The sequence below is a fragment of the Lampetra fluviatilis genome, chromosome 10 (genome assembly GCF_964198595.1).
Source record: "Lampetra fluviatilis chromosome 10, kcLamFluv1.1, whole genome shotgun sequence".
Classification (NCBI taxonomy): Eukaryota; Metazoa; Chordata; class Hyperoartia; order Petromyzontiformes; family Petromyzontidae; genus Lampetra; species Lampetra fluviatilis.
The window spans coordinates 4,645,273-4,663,637 of NC_136284.1; the positions used below are offsets into that span (position 1 = coordinate 4,645,273).

An 18,365-nucleotide genomic window follows, 5' to 3' on the forward strand; every position below is an offset into this window, starting at 1 on the left:
CACGTGATCCACCGACCCATGCCTCGAAAGCATCGGACCACAGGCACGCGGGTACCATGTGTTAGATAATTTCCAAAGCCAAAGGTCCGCAAGGTGGCCCGGAGATTGGCGGTACAGTACTGTCCAGCACAATAGATTCGTTGCCCGTTTGCAACTGAATATTTCCACAATGTTTGCGGTGTTTATCCCTATTGTGTACGCGGTGTGTTCTGTGGCTGATCGGAGCTCGTGTCCACTCGAAAAGGGGCCTTTTTGTTGCAGGGGTCACGAGGCGACCGCCGGACGGATGAATCGCCTGACCTTTTCTCCGGGTTGCCGGGGCCATCGGTCTGAGATCTGCTGCGCGGCAGTCGTCCAAATGCCAGGTCAAAGGCACGCTGCGAAACACACGACCCACACTGAGATCCAGCCGGGGGTGCGGGGCAAGGGGGGGGGGTTCCCCACCCAACGAGTGACGTAACATCGCACGGCAACGTTGTGATTATTATCGTTGGTGTTCGATATGACGCAGAGCACAACACGTGGTACAACCCCATCGGAGATCTGTATACGAACACGTCCGCAGACACCTATGCAGGAGTTTTATTAACACCGCATTCGTGAATCCAATTCTCACTCGACACCCTTTCCAGTAGCCGAAGCCTTCCTGTCCAAATGTGCTTGCAACATTGTACATGATAATACATTTTTGGCAATTGACTGCTGGATGAAGGCCTCCCCACGCCATTCTCTGACACAAGATTGTGCACTGCTCACCGGAACAGTTCCGAACAGACCTGCCTTCATTCATAGAATGCTCGATACCAGCAGCACAATTGTAGCGTCATTAAAACCGTAAACTGTAAACGAATATAAACAAAGAACATTGTCATGAATTTGACTTGGCAAAGTGACTGATTGCTTACGGCTCGGGGATTAATTTCAGTCGGGTCTGTCTAAATCAGCAACCCGTAAAATATAAACACATCTGGAAAACCACATCCAGTCTCCATCGCACTATGGTCATGGTCTACCAGGGACACAAAACATAGCTTGTGAGAAATTCATCCCAGACATGGCTTAGTGCTGCCTGCTTTATGAACCAGGGATGCTGCCATGGTGTTTGCACATCCGACTTGCTATCCAGAGGCCACCACTTCATCCTCCTGGCACGGAAAGTTTCCAAATTCACCCAATGAGCACACCGCAGTTCGTCCATTGGTCGCTTGTGAAGACGTAAAGTGTAGGTGCTCCCACCTCTTCCAAGATGTCCAACCAGCGTGGAAGTACAGGCCAAAAACAGGCACGCCTCTACTTATGAACAAACCTGTCTGTCCAGTTGCTTGCTCCGACCAAGACTCGTAAGTTCAACCGCCGCACAATAGATGGTGGTGGTGGCATCTACATCTGCGGAACGTGAAGAACCAGTGGCATCTACATCTACAGGAGATTATACAACTCTTAAATCCATTCGCCGTACAGCACGTTTGGAATCGACAGGAGTAAAGTTGACGTTACGAACAGATCTCTGGAACCTAACTCGTTCGTAAGTAGAGGAGTCTCTGTAACTGTCTGGGGAGCTCTCTTGAGCGCTCTCTAGTGGAGGCTCTTCCGCCAACAGCGGTGTGAGCAAGACAATTGCAGGGCTGCCCCTTTACCATTACTCTGTGGACAACCCAAGCTGAGAGGGAAAGATTCCACCGCCGTTGTTGAGCGGCGGGATGAGTGAGGAGTGCGTTCCAGTGTGGGGCCTCACACGGCTTGGGTGTCGTCCCACTCGTGGATCAAAGTCTCTCTCCCGCAGATGCACGGACAGATGCTGCTCCCTGTGGGACGAGACATGTGGGTTGGTGGTGGGGGAATTTGTGAATGTGTGTCTGTTCGAAATGTTTAGCGTACTTCCCTAAATGCAACAAACTTGAAATTTGGCATGTGGGTAGCTTCCAGACTGTACACAATGCAACAAGTCTAAAATAGACTTTTGTATTTGGGGGCGGGGGGGCAATAATGGAAAATGTTGCATGGCAAGTGAGCGGTGACGTCACATCTGTGATGTCACCCGCATGCGGCAGCGTCACGCAGTGTGCCTGCTGACGTCACGCCCCCCCCCCCCTCCGCGTAGGCCGTGTATTAATCCAATACAATAATCCAAGTCCCGGGTGAAGCCGGGTAGTAAAGCTCGTATTAACTATTTGTCATGCAATTATATACTGCAAGTGTATTATCCAAACATTCCACATATCCCAGGTTGTGCAGATGAATTCACAAATCAAGGTTTTTTTGTCATCCTCTACCAATTGCCAGGTCTTTGACTCACACTCCCCGTCTGATCTTGAGCGTTCTTCATTTCACCGTAGGGACCTCTTTCCTTCGAGGGGTCAAGCAGCTTCTTTCTTGTTCTGCCTCTGCGGCCTCTTCCCCAGCATCCACCCTTTGAAAACGTCATTGATCCATCTGACAATTCTGGCAATGCGCCCAATTCACATATTTCACTCCTACCTGCATTGTTCTCGTGAGACCTCTCTCCTCCCGAACCTGTCGTGGAACCTCATTCTTCTTTCTCTCCATCCAACTCAATTGCCTACACACACCTATGCCATTCGTCCCAGGTCTCCCTCGCTACGAGGCGCCGTTGTCACGGTGGCCTCTCGTCTTGTTTACGCCAAAGCCAATTGCTTCCCACTAACATTTCAAGCCCTCTTGCCTCTCCCAAGTGCCCCCCCCCCACTCAACCTCATCCCAACTCCACACTTGATGCCACTCACAGTAACTGGGCTACAGCCGCCTTGAGCTGCCGCGTCTCCGACTGCACGGACATTGCTCCTCTCCGTCGTGTTCTGGGACACACACAGCGCAAGCGGACACACCAGATACGTCACCACCCTCACGGATTATATTCCACACTTGCCTCTATGCATTGCCTATGGGCAAGTTTATTAAATCCCACCGTGCCTCCTGGCAGTATAAATGGGCATACCACAGTGAGTCGATCGGCAGGTGGGTCGCGTATTGTGGGGTGAAGTGTGGGTATATGCACATCTCCCAAGACGTCTGGCCTGCAGCATGGAAGAGTAGGCAAAATACCCTCTGGAGGGGCTCTCTAGAGCTCCCTGTCGTGGAGGTCTTTCTGCCAGCAGTGGTGTGAGCAAGCAACGTCAGGACCGCACCTTTACCCTGTTGTACTACGTTATATATTGTATTGTCATCGTGGGGGTTGTTTGACCCGACCTCACCACGCCAGTTGGTGCGGGCTGGTGAAGGCGGGGAGCAGAACAGTTGAAGCATAGAATCACGGTACAACGATGGATCTTCCTTCACTATATATATTTTTAAAGTCCCAGTGCTCATCAGCGTCATGTGAGCGAATCAAGAGATTACGCTTGTACGAAGGCTAACCGGGACAAGATGCACAGTTCAGTAGCATTGAGCTAAGGACGTGGCCGCCTTTCCACGTATTGGCTGTGTCGTGCACCCTCCCTCCCTCCACCCAGAGTCTTTGTATGCCCCCGCCTTTGAACAAGGCACACGTGTCAGGGTTGACCAGGTCTGTTGGTCACTTTGCTTTCACGGAGGTCGCTCGCGGCTCATACAGAAGGTCGTCTTCTAACTCGTGCGCGCGTTAATGGGACATTCGCCCGTGTCGCCGTGCAGGTTGTCTCGGACAGGTTTAGTCACGTGCACGGTTGTTGTTCTTGTTGTTGTTGTATGTGAGCCCAGACAAATTACACGTGGCTTTTAAACCCATACCTCTCCGAGAACACACACACGTATATGTGTGTGTGTTTTTACAAAGCGTATTTGAAAGATCACATCAGGTGATACGGTCTGTTCTAGCAAAAAACAAAGCACTGTACAGCGTAAAAAAACACATAAATCCTTCTAAACAGCACATGCATCGAGATATGCGTACACACATTGTGGTATCGTGGTTGGCATGTGCACAACCAATGCAATGGGGGTGTCATCATTTGAGACGCATTTCCCAGAACTTGAGCCCCTCCCCCCCCAGATCACGATCCCCGGTGCAGTTACACCGCCTGCACACTTACCAGCGCCTTCACTAGCACACACACCACGCCGTAACGTCAGCCGTCACGTCTGTATGCCGACACAAAGCACGGCACGTCTTGTGCGCACGTGTCTTTGGCCAAAGAGCGTTGGTTGCAGCCGTTTTAGCCTGCACACTCGATAACAAGCTATTCGATAAACAACCTATACCCGACAACAACACATCTACGCCACGCACTGCATGCTACACACACAGCATCTGTACGCGGGTACCGGTAGCATGGAGCACGATGTATCCGCGGGTACTTGCGCCGTGTATTTTCTCCCCCGGTGGCATCGAGAGTGAGTAACGTGAAGCTCCCCCCCCTCCCCTCCGTCCAGTTCGGCGCTCGTGTAAAACACACCAGCCCGCTCCGTCAACATGACCGGGCATCGAAGACGTGGCCCGGGTGGTGCGTGGTGAATATCCCCCCCCCCTCCCCACATTCATCTTTTTTATTCGCTCTCGCGAGCCAAAACAACGTTATTCGACTCCGATCACCCCCCCCCTCCACACCACCGACAAAAAACTTGATTAAACCCATCAGGTTTTCGATGAATATGGCACAAGGCGCGCGCGCTCATCGAATTCTCGAGAGCGAGCAATGACGGTCATTGTTGCACTCAGACGCACCACGGCAGCGTGCGAGCGTGGATGGTCAAATAAATTGCGGCCCCTGCGAGTTGCGTCTCATTCACTCGGCTGAAGCAGATACGCACGGGAACGTTTCTTTTTAATATTTATATAGTGCAGTGAAATCAATGGTCGGGGCTGTACTATGGCTCCATCGAGTATGCTCCCCGCCTTCGCTCGCCCCGGAATGGCTGGCCAACGACGCTCTAAAGTATGGTCAAACTACCTCCACGACCCACACGATGTGGGGAGGCCCTTATTGTAATATTACAGAAATATAATAAATAATACAAACAAAAATTAAGTTAATATTATTTCCCTTCTACGTGACTTTACCGAAAGAACCAAGAAAATGAATCCATGCAGTCACGAAAGCTTTAAATCGAAATTTAATATGAGAAGGTAAATGTTCACACCCTGAACTTGCTTGCTCGCGCCACTGCTAATGGAAGGGCCTCCACTAGAGGAAGCTATAGAGAGCCCCTATTGAGGTTATTTGGCCTACTCTTCCACGCTGTCCAAATGTGTTGGAAGAGGTGTGAATACCCAAACTCTACTACCTCGCCCACCACACGTGGTCTGCCTGCCGCTAGACGAACTGTGCACGATGTGTGGGTGGACAATGGCTCAATTTCAGATGGTCCAGGACTGAGCTCCGGAAAATAGGTTCCTGTATCCCCCCTCCCCTCATTTCTGTCGGCTGGGGTGGAGGTGGGGGTGGGGCTGGGGGTGGAGGTGGGGGTGGGGCTGGGCGCTACGGGCCGCCCCGGAATATATATTCCATGAGAAACTACACCCTGTGATGAACTGACGCGATTCTCAAATCCAAATTCATTGCGATTTCTACCGCAGGCAATCTATCCGTGTTTACCGGTGTCTCCGTGTTTGCGCAATGCACGGTTAATAATGCGCGCACCTGCATTGCTACTTTAATTGAAAATAGCCCACGGTGCATGCGACTGCGGTCACCAATCTCAAACCAGGGACCACACAGCGACCACTGCCAGCTTCGACAAATTAGCTGGAAGCACATGTTTATTAATTTATAGATACTCCATAAATGGGTAAACAATATTACGGAGAAATTATAGAGAAAACGGCATTTTATTTCAGAGTTTCTACAGGCCGCACCTCCGATTAGCACGGTTTGGTTACGTACGGTGCGAAAGAAGTTCAACATTCAAGTCATTTAAAATGTATGGGGTATCTATAAATGGATTTCCCTATATGTCAAGATATTCACTCCTGAAGCCATATATTGGCCTACAAACATCGACATGAACATTGTGTTATCAACTCCCTACCATACGAAGGAAAGAAGATTGACATTGTTAATATATGGGACGGTAGACTATGGATTGGAAACACTGACTTATATTTAAATGCTCTTCTCATAATACTTGACATGGAGATAAACGTGCCTCCGTAATAACAGAGTTAATCAACCATTTCCATTTTTACTCAAAACTAGAACCAATATCTTAAAGACAGTGTATCATCTCGCTGTTCACTAGCATTGATTCAAATAATGCTGACTGCTGATGTGACACTGCGTGTAAAAACCGGTGAAGTGTTTGATTGCACTGAATCAATGCCTGTGAAATTATGCACTCCCAGAAGGCCATGTGGCTAAAGGGTTGTGTAAACATTGTTTTATTTTTTATGTGAAGAAACACATTTGAAGGGGACATCATCTGCGTACCCAAAACTTAAGTATTTTTATTTTACCAGGTAAGGCCCACTTAGCTATACAGCTCTTTTTCAGAAGTGACTTGGCCACAAATGATCACTCAAAGCGTGGCTTATGTGGATATTTATAGCAGCCAAATCGCATGTTTCTAAATGTGGAGGGAAACACCTGAGGACCCAGAGAAAAATCCACGCGACCATGGGGAGAACATGCACACTTCAAATATACAAGCGTCAGTGTCGGGATCAAACCCACGAACTTCTGCATACCAGGCGAGACAGCTAACATCTCGCCGCATGTGAATTGGTGCCTTTCAAGTAGATGCCTACGTCATCATTTGAGTAATAGACTTGGATTCTCATTGAGTTATCTATCAATAATTTAATAAATGCAACCACAACTACCGACATGTATGCATATCTGAAACAATATATCAACAAAGCAAATTCAAGTAAAGTCTATTTATGAGCCAATACACTCTTAGATATCATTTGTCTGCATCTCGACGTTCTGCAAAGGACCTCCTTTAGAGAGGTCACCCAGAGAGTGTGTTGGCCTACTCTCTCACGGTGACCAGACGACTTAAAGAGGTGGAAGTTACCACACCTTACCCCATCACACGCGATCTGCCGCTCGACTGTGGTGTACCCATTTATATTTCTGTGCGGAGAGTGGCAGAGTGATATAAGAAACGTTAACATTATTTCAACCAGTACACCCCTGTGGCAGTACATCTCCACGTTCTGTACGAGACTTAACAAAAATATTGAAACTCGCTGCCTCCCCGTAAGAAGTCAGAAATCATTGTACCTGTCTGCAGACATCGACATCAACACATTGCAGCCGCTTACCTGTTCACCTGCGTATGCACCGCTGCGGCAGCGATAGAACACGTGGCACGGCACGAAGCGGTCGCGATATCGTCTTAAAAACTAGAGCCAGGCGTGCATCACCATCATCATCATCACCACTGCTACCACACCACAACCATCGATCGCTGTCACAGTCATCACCACTACCATCCACACATTGTCACTGCACAGACCCGCCTGGGCTGTTTGGGTGAAAAACTAGAACCAGCTAGCCCGTGCAACACTACTGGCAGCATTGCTTTCGCCTGCCCTTTTTTTGTTTCGGTTTCTTGGCAACCATTCCCAACACCCAAATGGGAGATGGGGGGGGTTGAAATGTCACTCAGCATTATTCGGTGCAATTAAGGTAGTGCGTTATTCTGGTTACCTTCATTCTGTGTTACCTGCCTTACCCGGAATGGGAGTCTATGAACGCATTACTAAATACTGTGCAGCGTAATTGTGGTAACATATTGTAATGCATTCATATCATCATCACCTGCCATGATCAGGTGATGATCAAACCCGTCACCGTCTCTCGCGGTCGTCCTCCGACGTAACAATCCCACGGAGCACCTGCCCACGAGCTGATCATCTGATTTCATCGCTCCATCTCCGCGGTTGTAGGTGCTTTCTCTCTCGGATGCCTTCCCTCCCTTGGCTGCCACTCTGTCCTTAGTCTCGACCACCGACCGTCAGCCCTTTCAGCGATCGTGTCCTGCCGAAGCCCAATTGTCCGCGCGTTCCCTCTCCGAGCTCTCGGTGCAATTCCAAGCATGCACCTGTCCGAGCCTTCTCTGTGCACTTTTCAGTTGTTTTCGGTTTAGTTTCTATTCCATCGGGTTCTTCCATTTTCTTCTTGCGCGTGCGGCTATGAAGACGTTTCAATTGATAACGTAACCACGCTGGGTCTCGTGACCCACTCTCAACAGGATAGAGTGTTTTTACCGTGCATTATATTATGCAGTCTTTTTCTTGCAGTATAAAACGCCTTCGCGATGGGTTTAATATCAACCCACCTGTTTATGCAAGGAAATGAAACTCATTGCACACTCATGGCCTCGAGCGCAGGAAACCCAATTAGGGCAGCGCACGCGAAGAACTGCGCAGCACAGCGGCGTATGCATTTGCACGATACTGCAGATATGCACCGTGTCTTTTAAATGCGACTAACAGTCATAACATTTATATATCTTTATCTGAAGAACCTCAGAATTGTACTTTTTTTTCTCCCGTAACACGATCCGTTTAGCATGTTTATCTTACTCAGCAGGTGCCCTTTGTTTGGGCCGTTAATGCACCCATCCAGTCAACAGTGAACGTTGGTCCAAGCGTTCCATCCACATGGCAACGTTGGCACAACGTTGGCACGACGTTGCCATATTTCCTGGGTAGGACCCTGCGAGCGAGTGATATCTGAACTGGTGTTGGCATCCCCTCCTCTTTCACCAATCCGCAGTGACCACCAGAGTGAAGTATGGTCAAACAATCTCCAAGACCTACACAGAAAGGGGGCCTTCGTGCAATAATGGATTGATAAAAATGTCTGAAAATTAGTAAGTGAGCTTGGGATGGATTGGTGACGCGACAGTTTGTGCACTAATCTGAGTTCCATTTTCGACCCTGACACCAGTCTCTTGCAATGCAGTGCATATTAACCCGCATGCCAACTTATGGTCAAACAAACATTATTTTATAGACTTTTAGACGAAATATTTATTGATGAGGAAACTATTCAAATTCAAATTGAAGACCGTTCGTCTAGAAAAGTATGTTTTTATCAGTGCACCATGGTGTATACTGTACATATCCACTCGATCTCTCTGGCATCTGTTGAAGGTCCAATGCCAGAACCATCACCTTGTGTTCACGACGAACGTGCTGAATTTTAGTGATTAATGTGTTGTCATTACTCCGGGTTTATTCCACATAAAGCCACACACGTATTGTTGTTGTTATATAATTGGCCAAACATCCCGCTGGGAGGACCCTTACAGTGTTTGCTTCACAGAGACTTCCCAGGGTAAATAAAGGGCAATTATTGTCTTAAGTCAGCAGATGGCAGTCAATCACTAACCTGGCTCTCGCGTTGTGTTTGGAGAAGATTTTTAATCTACTGAGCACATCTTATTCTAATACGAGACCAAACAAACTCCCTATTGTGCTCAAAGTCGAAGTCAAATTGATCACTACAGCCAATGTCATTGATGCCACTACATATTAAATTCGCCCCAATGTTTGCTCACATCCTACCATTTGGCCCTCCCTTAGGTGGCGGACCTTTGCATGCCTCTCCCAATACCTGGGCAACAAGCCCTTGTCCATCCAGCGCACGTATATGCCGTCTGCGTTCTATTACGAATCTCCGAGTAGTTTATCCTATCCTGTCAGCACATTATTGTCATCCACTCGATGGGCAGAATATTAATTTTATTCCGTGGTGTAATGGATGGCACGCTGAATTCGCAGTTCAAACGTGGCCGGTTCGTTCTCCCGGTGCGGCATATGAAACAAGGAGGCGAGTTTCTGAAATCTCCCTCGCCTCTGTCCCCCCTGGCGATGTATATGGATACACCCCAGTTAGTCGATGGCAGGTTGCATCTTCCAGGACATCCCAAACAAGGTGGAAGAGTTTGGCAAAATACCATCTGTAGGGGCTCTACAGAGCTTCCTCCAGTGCATGGGATCGGCAACCTGCGGCTCCGAAGTGGCATGCGGCTCTTTAAGGACTACCTTTGTACTGCTGCTATTCACATAGTGGAGGCCCTTCGGCCAGCAGTGGCATGAGCAAAACAATTGCAGGGCTCCACCTATACCTCTTGTCAATGTTCAACTTTCTGCCCGAAACGCCCATCTTCTCAAGATATCTGTAAATGATGAAAATCCCCCATAAAATCCGAATCTCTAGTGCAGACCGAGAAGCCATGCGTTTCAAACAACACAGGGAGACGTGTAAATATCACGAAGGCGTTGTGCACATGCGAACAACCACCGGCATTCCCTGAACAACTTAACTACATTGGTCCGGTCCACGGTTTTCAATCACTGCATCACTGCGGCTGTCGATCACACTTGCTCACATTTAATTTAATGGTGATACACGACAAAGGACCACAATGCACCTCTTTAGGTAATGCTGATGGCATTTGCATAACGCACGAAGGCTGTCTGCCCTTACACAATTCTCTGTTGTTTGAAAACCATTTCTCAACACTAAATCATATTAAAGTTTTAAGTGGCTTATGTAGTCAATCAAAACCCACCTGTGACAACATTCACATCCGTTTTAGTCCTCTCCAAGACGAGCCCCGCGTGCTGGAAGCTTCTTCCATTTCGATCCAAATTGCTCCGAGCATCGAGAGCGAATGTGAGACATTGTGTTGAACACCAACTACAATAACAACGTCAAGAGCAGCAGCCTGAAAACACATCAGAGAGCCTGTACAGCACAGCCGCAAACCCCTACACAGCCGGGATGTTTTTCAACTGTTCCGTCAAGATGTGGTGGCGATACGTTAACTACCGCGCTTGGTATATAGGAGCTCGTGGGTTCGATCCCGACCCTGACCGATGCCTGTATATTTGGAGCTTGCATGTTCTCCCCATGGTCGGGTGGAATTTTCTCCGGGTCGTCCAGTTTGTCCCTCTACATTTAGAAACGTGCGTTTAGAGTATTTGGCTGCTATAAATTCCCACGCGATAAGCCACTTCGTTGGGCTATCATTTGTGGCCAGGTCGCTTCTGAAAAAAGAGCTATATAGCTCAGTGGGTCTTACCTGGTAATATATATTTTTTAAATAGTTTAGTTTTTAGTCTAGAAGCTGGCCCTTAATGTGTGTCCAGTGACTTGGGTCTCTTGTACAACAAAAGGTTGTCCCTGTCCGCACACTGCAGGATTAGGGCACATCCTGGACATCTGCTGTTTGGTTAGCTTTTAATGCCAAACATACACTTGCACTCAATATTGGGCCTTATATGGAGCTGCAAATACTTAGTTCAACAATCTCGGTCAGTGTCCTCCGCGGGTGGTTATACAATCGGGCGCGTTTGCGATGTCACAAACACACCTCAGTGAAAGGGGATCAGGGTTCAACCGTGAATCCAGATCGAGCTGGTTGTGGTTACGCAAGCCCGTCATCCAGTGGCTCGGATGCGGGATTAGTGGTACACTTTGGAGATGGAACTATGGAGTTAATAATCTTATATTTCGTGGCCCTCCGTGTTCACGAGATGGGACTTATAAAATGTAAAGACCGTCTGCTTTACCACCATGACCAGGTCTCTGTGAGGTGGTCATGGGATGACAGTACTGAACGGCAATTAACTATTTCATATGTCTGTGCAGAGCTTTGAGTGCTACTGCCTTGAGTGCGCGGGTTTTGTCTGGGTTCGTACTCCAGTTGGATCCCACGTGCAACACATTAATTTATGAAATTGGCCAAACAACCCAATTTGGATGTAAGTCTGAAATACATTTTTGGGAGCTCATTTCAGTTCCTGAATAATGTAAGCTCCCAACACGCGGAGTGAAATGTTGGACATCGTGTCGAACAACGCACAGTACATCGAGAAAATACATCGGAGAGCGACACAGCCATACTGCGAAATCCTACGCAGGAGCTTACCAATGTAGAACCCTCCAGAAGAAACGAGTCTTGGGACTCCGCAATGTTTGCCTGGGTAAACAAATGTAATAATAATTATTACTTAAGCGATAATCAGACCAGTGACTGTACAAGCTGCATGGCCCATTGCCAAATGTACTGACTGCTCTGTGGGTCATTTGGCATTCCAGACGGCCAGACACGAGCGTACATACACAACGCGATGAATCTCGGCGCGGCCCCACACACACTATAAGGCTTTATACAAACTTGCAATATGTTAGGGTCGATACGGGTTCAATAACATGTGTTTGCACTCATGTTGGGATTGTGTTGCTCTGCAAACCTGCGTTCATAAGCAACTCTCGCAAGCCTCCAAACGGACAAGTTAAGTTTGTCCGCCTCGTTCACATTGCAATCTTAAACGCAACTTGACCCATAATGTCAGCGATGTCACCATCCTCAACAGATTCAATGGAGGAATCGATCGTAGACTGGCGCTATGATAAGAGTTGCTCTTCAATATAGCCAGGGAGAGGGTAAAATTTATTGCAGACAAGACCAAAATGTGTTTTTTTTTAAATGGAGCTCAGCAGGTAACTGATTTTAAACCAAATGTCGGCAATAAATTCAAATTCCTAGAGGAGCAAAATGATTAAATGGATGTCACCACTTCAATAATGTCATTTATTTATTGTCCGGTGGTGGGGAGTTTAAAGATTCAAGTTTAGTCTCATCTACGAGAGTGACCTGGGTCACCAAAATGGCACAAGCAAAACAACAACAATCGGACCGACAATTAAAACAACGATCACGTGAAGAATTGTGTGGTGCAGCGGCTAGTTGTACTGCCCTATGACCCGAGTTCGATATGGTGGCCGATCGTGCCCACCGCCCCGTCACCAACACGCGCTCACCAAGCGTGGTGGCAATACGGTCAAATAATCCCCATGGTTGGAACAACATGGGGAAGTCTTCACTGGCGGAGCCAGTGGGGGGTGGGGGTGGCACGTGCCCCCCCCAATGATCCGATCGAAATCCCTAATTTCGATCGGATCATTGGGGTTTATTAGTAATAAATCGTCATTTTGCGACACCCCAATGCCACTGTGTAGCATATTATTACGTGACTCTGTGAGATGATAGGACAATAGTCTGAGTCCATAATTGGCAATAAGTAGCGGCAAAACAGTTATAAGTGACTCACAAAATTGTGCGCAGTTGCGTATACAGTACACGACTTCCCTGAAGGCATTCACCTTCAGCGAGCACTATGCCGATCACATAACACGGTTCGAATTCGACCCTCGATCGATGGCTGCGCCATCGCCGCACACGCGTCGAATAAAAAGCAAGGGACAAGTCCTTACTTACTAACAACTCCTATCATTTCTCATTGCTGGAGGGGTTGCCCCTCCTACCTGAAAATCCTGGCTCCGCCATTGGAAGTCTTCATCCAGCAGGACTGTGACTTTATCCAGGAGAGCCTAATTGAGTCTCAAGCCCTTTTACCCCTGAGTTTTGATATCTCTGTGGGAACTTTGACTTATAGTCCTTTACACGTATGGGGTTTTCTCCAGATAATTCGAGGTTCTGCAAAGAAGATGCTTGGCTAAGTTTACGTTTCACGAGTGGTTTTTGCAGGTAGGAGGAAACCCAAGTACCTAGTGAAAATTTAAACAAAGGGACTGATAAATTTCGATTGAAAGCTTTCGTGACTGCAGGGATTCGTCTTCTTGGTTCTTTATTATTTTTATTATTTTATTACTTCCCTTCTACGTGACTTTACCGAAAGAACCAAGAAGAAAGGGACTGATACTCAAATGGTGTTCCTACATAGATGGATGTGGGGACATCATGTGGATCCACTTTCTGGAGCATCAGCTGTTAATCTTCCAGTCAAGTAGGGTTAAAAGTTTCATAAATATATTGGTGATCCACCGACCCCCTTTCTTTCAAAGCACTGGATCATAGGCGTGCATGACCACGTGGCGTGTACATGTATAATTGCCATTTTGTAAATACACAGCTGGCTGAGGGCCTCGCCATTCTATGCAGGTCATGGGGGTTATTCGTCCATACTTTGCATGCTGGTCAGTGCAGGCTGGTGAAGGTGTGAAGCAAATACGTAGGGGCACAGTACAACTATGGATCTTACTCCACCGCCAGTCACTGCCCACCACGTCGCCCCGCAGCCAGAAATTACGACCTGGCATGCACGGTGGTCATTCATCCAAGTGTCATCTAGGCGGCTCAACTCTGCTTAGCTTCTGAGATCTGGCGAGATCGGGTGCATTCTGCGTCATTTGGTCACACGTGTGCTCTGGTGCTGTGGGAGCTGTGACGATTTGAAATCTGACCTCCGTCGACTGGGTCCATTATCCCTCCGCGGTCAATGAAATGAGAGCTCAAAGGTAAAGGTGCAGCCCTGCATGTGCCTGCTCATGCCCCTGCTGGAAAACGGGCCTCGACTAGTGAGAGTATGTTCGCCTACTCTTCCGCACTGTCCAGACGTCTTTGGAGAGGTGGAAGTTACCCAACCTGCCGATTGACTGTGGTGTACCCATTAATACTGATTATCTGGACAGAGGCCAAGGGTGAGAAGGGGCGAGGTGGAATTCAAGAAACTTCGCCGCATTCTTTCAATTGACACACCGGTAAATTGAGATCGAACCGTTGACCTCTGGGGTTACAAGTCCAGTGTGCTGACCATTACACCTACAGCTGCATCCCTTTATATATATATGTGTGTAAACTGCATACCAACAGAGAACCACTTGCTGGAATGTAACTAGTGCCCCTTGTAACATTGGATACGTGTGTCCCTGGCACGTGGATGTTAAATTAATGACATTATTAACCGTGGATCTCCGAACACCGATGAATCCTGCCCGAAGCCGGGTTGAGCGAGGAGGACACTGCGACTTTTTTGCAGATTGCTCTCGCACCCACAATCTGTGTCAACAATTCCACGCGCCAGGGCACGGACGCCGCCTCCCAGCCCACTGTTGAACAAAACAACTGCTCAGCAACGTCACATTACGCGATCGCGGTGCCAACATAACAGCGTTTACGGGGTGGTTGTTTTTGTTTCTCTCTCTATATATATTATCACAGATGCGGAGTACAGGCCTGAAGAAATATCATCATCATCATCGGCTGTGATCACATCCAACGATGGACCAAGGCCCAGGACCGGTTCAGATAATCGTCACCGGTGGTTGGCCGTGAGCGGGAATCGATCTCGGGTCTCCGGGTTCGTAGCGCAGCGCGCTGACCACCGCTGTCCACTAGCCCCTGCACACAAGCTGACTTTGTTTAATCGCTCCGTCTCCTCCGTGGCCACCCTCTCGGGACGCGTGATTCCACACGGTTACATTTGGAATCGGCAAAAACATCCCAAATCAGTAGGATCCTCGTGAATGATCATTTTGAGACTCAAATTTCCATGAATATCGAAATTACATTATTACACTGTTCAACAAGCTTTTTTTGGCATAAGGTATTCCAACGGTGTTAAGGTAATTTTGGGGTGCTGATTCCAAATCTGGCATCAGTTTTTGTCTATCACAGCAGGTTTTTTAGATATAAAATATTGCATTTTCAATAAAAAATGCAGAAGAAAATGTTTTAATAAATGTGGATATCTACATAAAATGATATTATAAACACACTATCCAAAAAATACAGCACCATATTTTAACACTAAAGCAGTCACTGACTCGCAACAACTTGCAATCATAAGTGACAGTTTAATTTCGGGTAAAATCAATGAAAATGGGTTATGCCGATAGCATAAAAATGAGATGTGATAGAGCAAATCTGAGATCAGATTTGGAATCAGCACCCTGAAATTAGTCCAGGCCAGAAAAAAGTGTTTTGTTGTTGTTGACCAGTGTTATGACTGAGTCTGTATAGTAGCATATAGACAATGTAAAACTGCATCCATCGCTTTTCTAACCCTGTAACTGTTTATGATGCAGAAATTAACAATATAGGAACTAACCTCCTGGAAACAGGGCCCACGATACAGCACAACACACAGATTCTCCCCGGCTACACCATAACGATAGATTCTAGTTGTCCCAATTGGATTTTTTTAGCACGCTTTAAAGCAAGGCTGAATTTGTACAGTACAAATCATTAATGTTTTTTTCTACTTCTAAGTAACCTTGTGAGGGCCTATTGAGATTCAATCTGTTTTGCGAACCGGACTTGTACGGCTGAAATCAAAACGTCAGCTCGTATTTGTGAACTGTGCTTATAGGACGTACATACTTGAGAACAGTGGTTCTTAACATTTTCTGCAGCCTTGCACTCAATTGTATTTTTTTTATATTCTTGGTTCTTTCGGTGATTTTACCGAAAGAATCAAGAATATGAATAACTGCAGTTACGAAAGCTTTAAATACAAAATGTATAATATTAATAAATAACTAGGGTTTGATTAAACAAAGTAGTTAAATTGTGTTTCGATTATTAACCTTTAAAAAGAAAATATGGAAATGTCTCACACACCCAGAAAGGGAATCTCCCACCCCCAGGGGGTGCAGAGTGCACCCCAGGTTAAGAACCACTTGCAGCTTAGAACTTGGTAATTGGGGTGGACAAAAAGCATCGCTTCCGCTCTTCATAAGCTGAATTATCACAATTCAGGCACACGATTAAATTCAACAATTGCATTTCGTTTAACATTGCAATGAATGGTAGCACCTCCAGTGACTGCATCGATTGACATTAACTCGATACATAACATATACCAATCAATCCAATACGTCTGTTTTACTTTACACGATTTGATTCATGCATTGAGTTTAAGAATCGGTGAAATCCACCCCCTATTGTATACTGTACTGTCCACGGCTATAGGAAACTGTGTAAATACTTGCTCGATTGGAGCCATACACACGCACACGGGTTACTTTTTAAAGCACATTCTAATAATCCAACACTGGACTCGCCCTGATCTCGTCTAACTCGTTACGAAGCTTGATTGCACTGTCAGTCGCGTGCAGCATCATGGCCTCGGCAGCCCACGTTGTGTGCAAACACACGGTGGCCTCATTCGGACCCCAGCCAACTGCAGGGCAATAAACATCACCATTTAGCCATTCCCTATCAACTGCTGGATGAAGGCCTCCCACACAAGCAGTCGTTTATCACGGTTCTGCGATGCAACAGACGCGTTTATATAAATGTACGCCGACAGATGCGTTTTCAATCCACTGCTGGATGAGGGCCTCCCCCACACCAATTGGGATATTTGGCCAAACTTCAGAATGCTGCTTTGTGGGTTGAAATCAGTGAGCATATGCATGCCATACAATAATGGCTATCCTGTACTTCCCTCTTCTACCCATCATGTAGCCCCAGAAATAGTCTACATCACCAGCTATAAATGGCAGCCGGCCACCCAAAAACTATCCAGGCTCAACGTTGGTTAGCTTACAAGAGCTGACGGGATGGGGCATATTCCAGGCGATTGCCTTTGGTGTTATCAATACTGCGATAATAACGCGTATGTACACCAGGGTTTGGTGAACATATTTTAAGAATAGGCTCATAAAGTAAACGGTACTCAAAGGCACAAAAAATTAGACGCTCCACTATTAATGTTAACACACCTCAACTGATGCTACGATTGACACATTTAGACAGTGGCCTCACCGACACAATCCAAAATTTAGAAATATCCGTGCCAGATTTGTTCTGCGGCTATTCACCAATGGAAAGGGTGTTTCGTGAGTTCTGCTACGAACTTGGCGACCCGAGTTCGATTCTCGACCGTGGCCAATATCGTTGGCAATCAATATCAGAACTGCTCCCGCCTGATACTTCGCCAATCCGCAACGACCAACACGACGTGTGGAGGGGCCTTCATCTCATGGTGGATCGAGAATGACTAACGCATTATCGCCAATTATTTCGTAACTCATGGTCAAGAATGCAACCGTCTTCACGAAACAAATAGCATGGAGGCTGGACAGACAGTACAAGACAATGTACCAGAGGGCTTTGATAAGCTCGATGCACCAATCACAGCGATGAGCCGCCGCTGGCCAAATCTCCCAGCTGCTGGAATCTCCTCGGAGCCACGTATCCCCACGCAGGGGCTTGGTTTTCCACAGCTGACTGTGGCAGACGCAGTGTTTTTCCATTCACTAAGCTGGATGATTTATTATATTACAGTATTATTGAAAAGAAAATCCACGTGTTTTCGTTACTGAAATGTTGACGTCCTTCCAAACGATTCTCTTGCGCTCGTCGCGGTGGAGAAATGTGGCTCACAGTCTCAAGTGTCTCACTTGGTAACGCCACTTCAATTGTGCTCACAATAACACGCTTATTATGTCGGCTTATGAACTTATTCGCCTGCAAAGTCTGCCAAAAGGTTTGCAATATTTTTCATTAAATACTGTGGTGCAAGGAAAGGTAGGCTTTCAGTACGGTGGAGTATCTTCTTGGTTCTTTCGGTAAAGTCACGTAGAAGGGAACTTTACCAAAAGAACCAATAAGATGAATCCCTGCAGTCACGAAAGCTTTAAATCGAAATTTACAGT

General features: G+C 47.0%; 1 long non-coding RNA gene across 1 annotated transcript; it reads right to left on the reverse strand.

Moving 5' to 3' along the window:
• Nucleotides 1-305: 305 nt before the first annotated feature.
• On the reverse strand, nucleotides 306-4,387 carry LOC144934303 (uncharacterized). The gene is made up of 4 exons (XR_013637145.1): nucleotides 4,261-4,387; nucleotides 2,745-2,816; nucleotides 1,736-1,805; nucleotides 306-377 (listed from the first exon to the last, which is right to left on the reverse strand). It is a non-coding gene; the product is annotated as an uncharacterized LOC144934303 (long non-coding RNA).
• Between the last annotated feature and the right edge of the window lie 13,978 nt (nucleotides 4,388-18,365).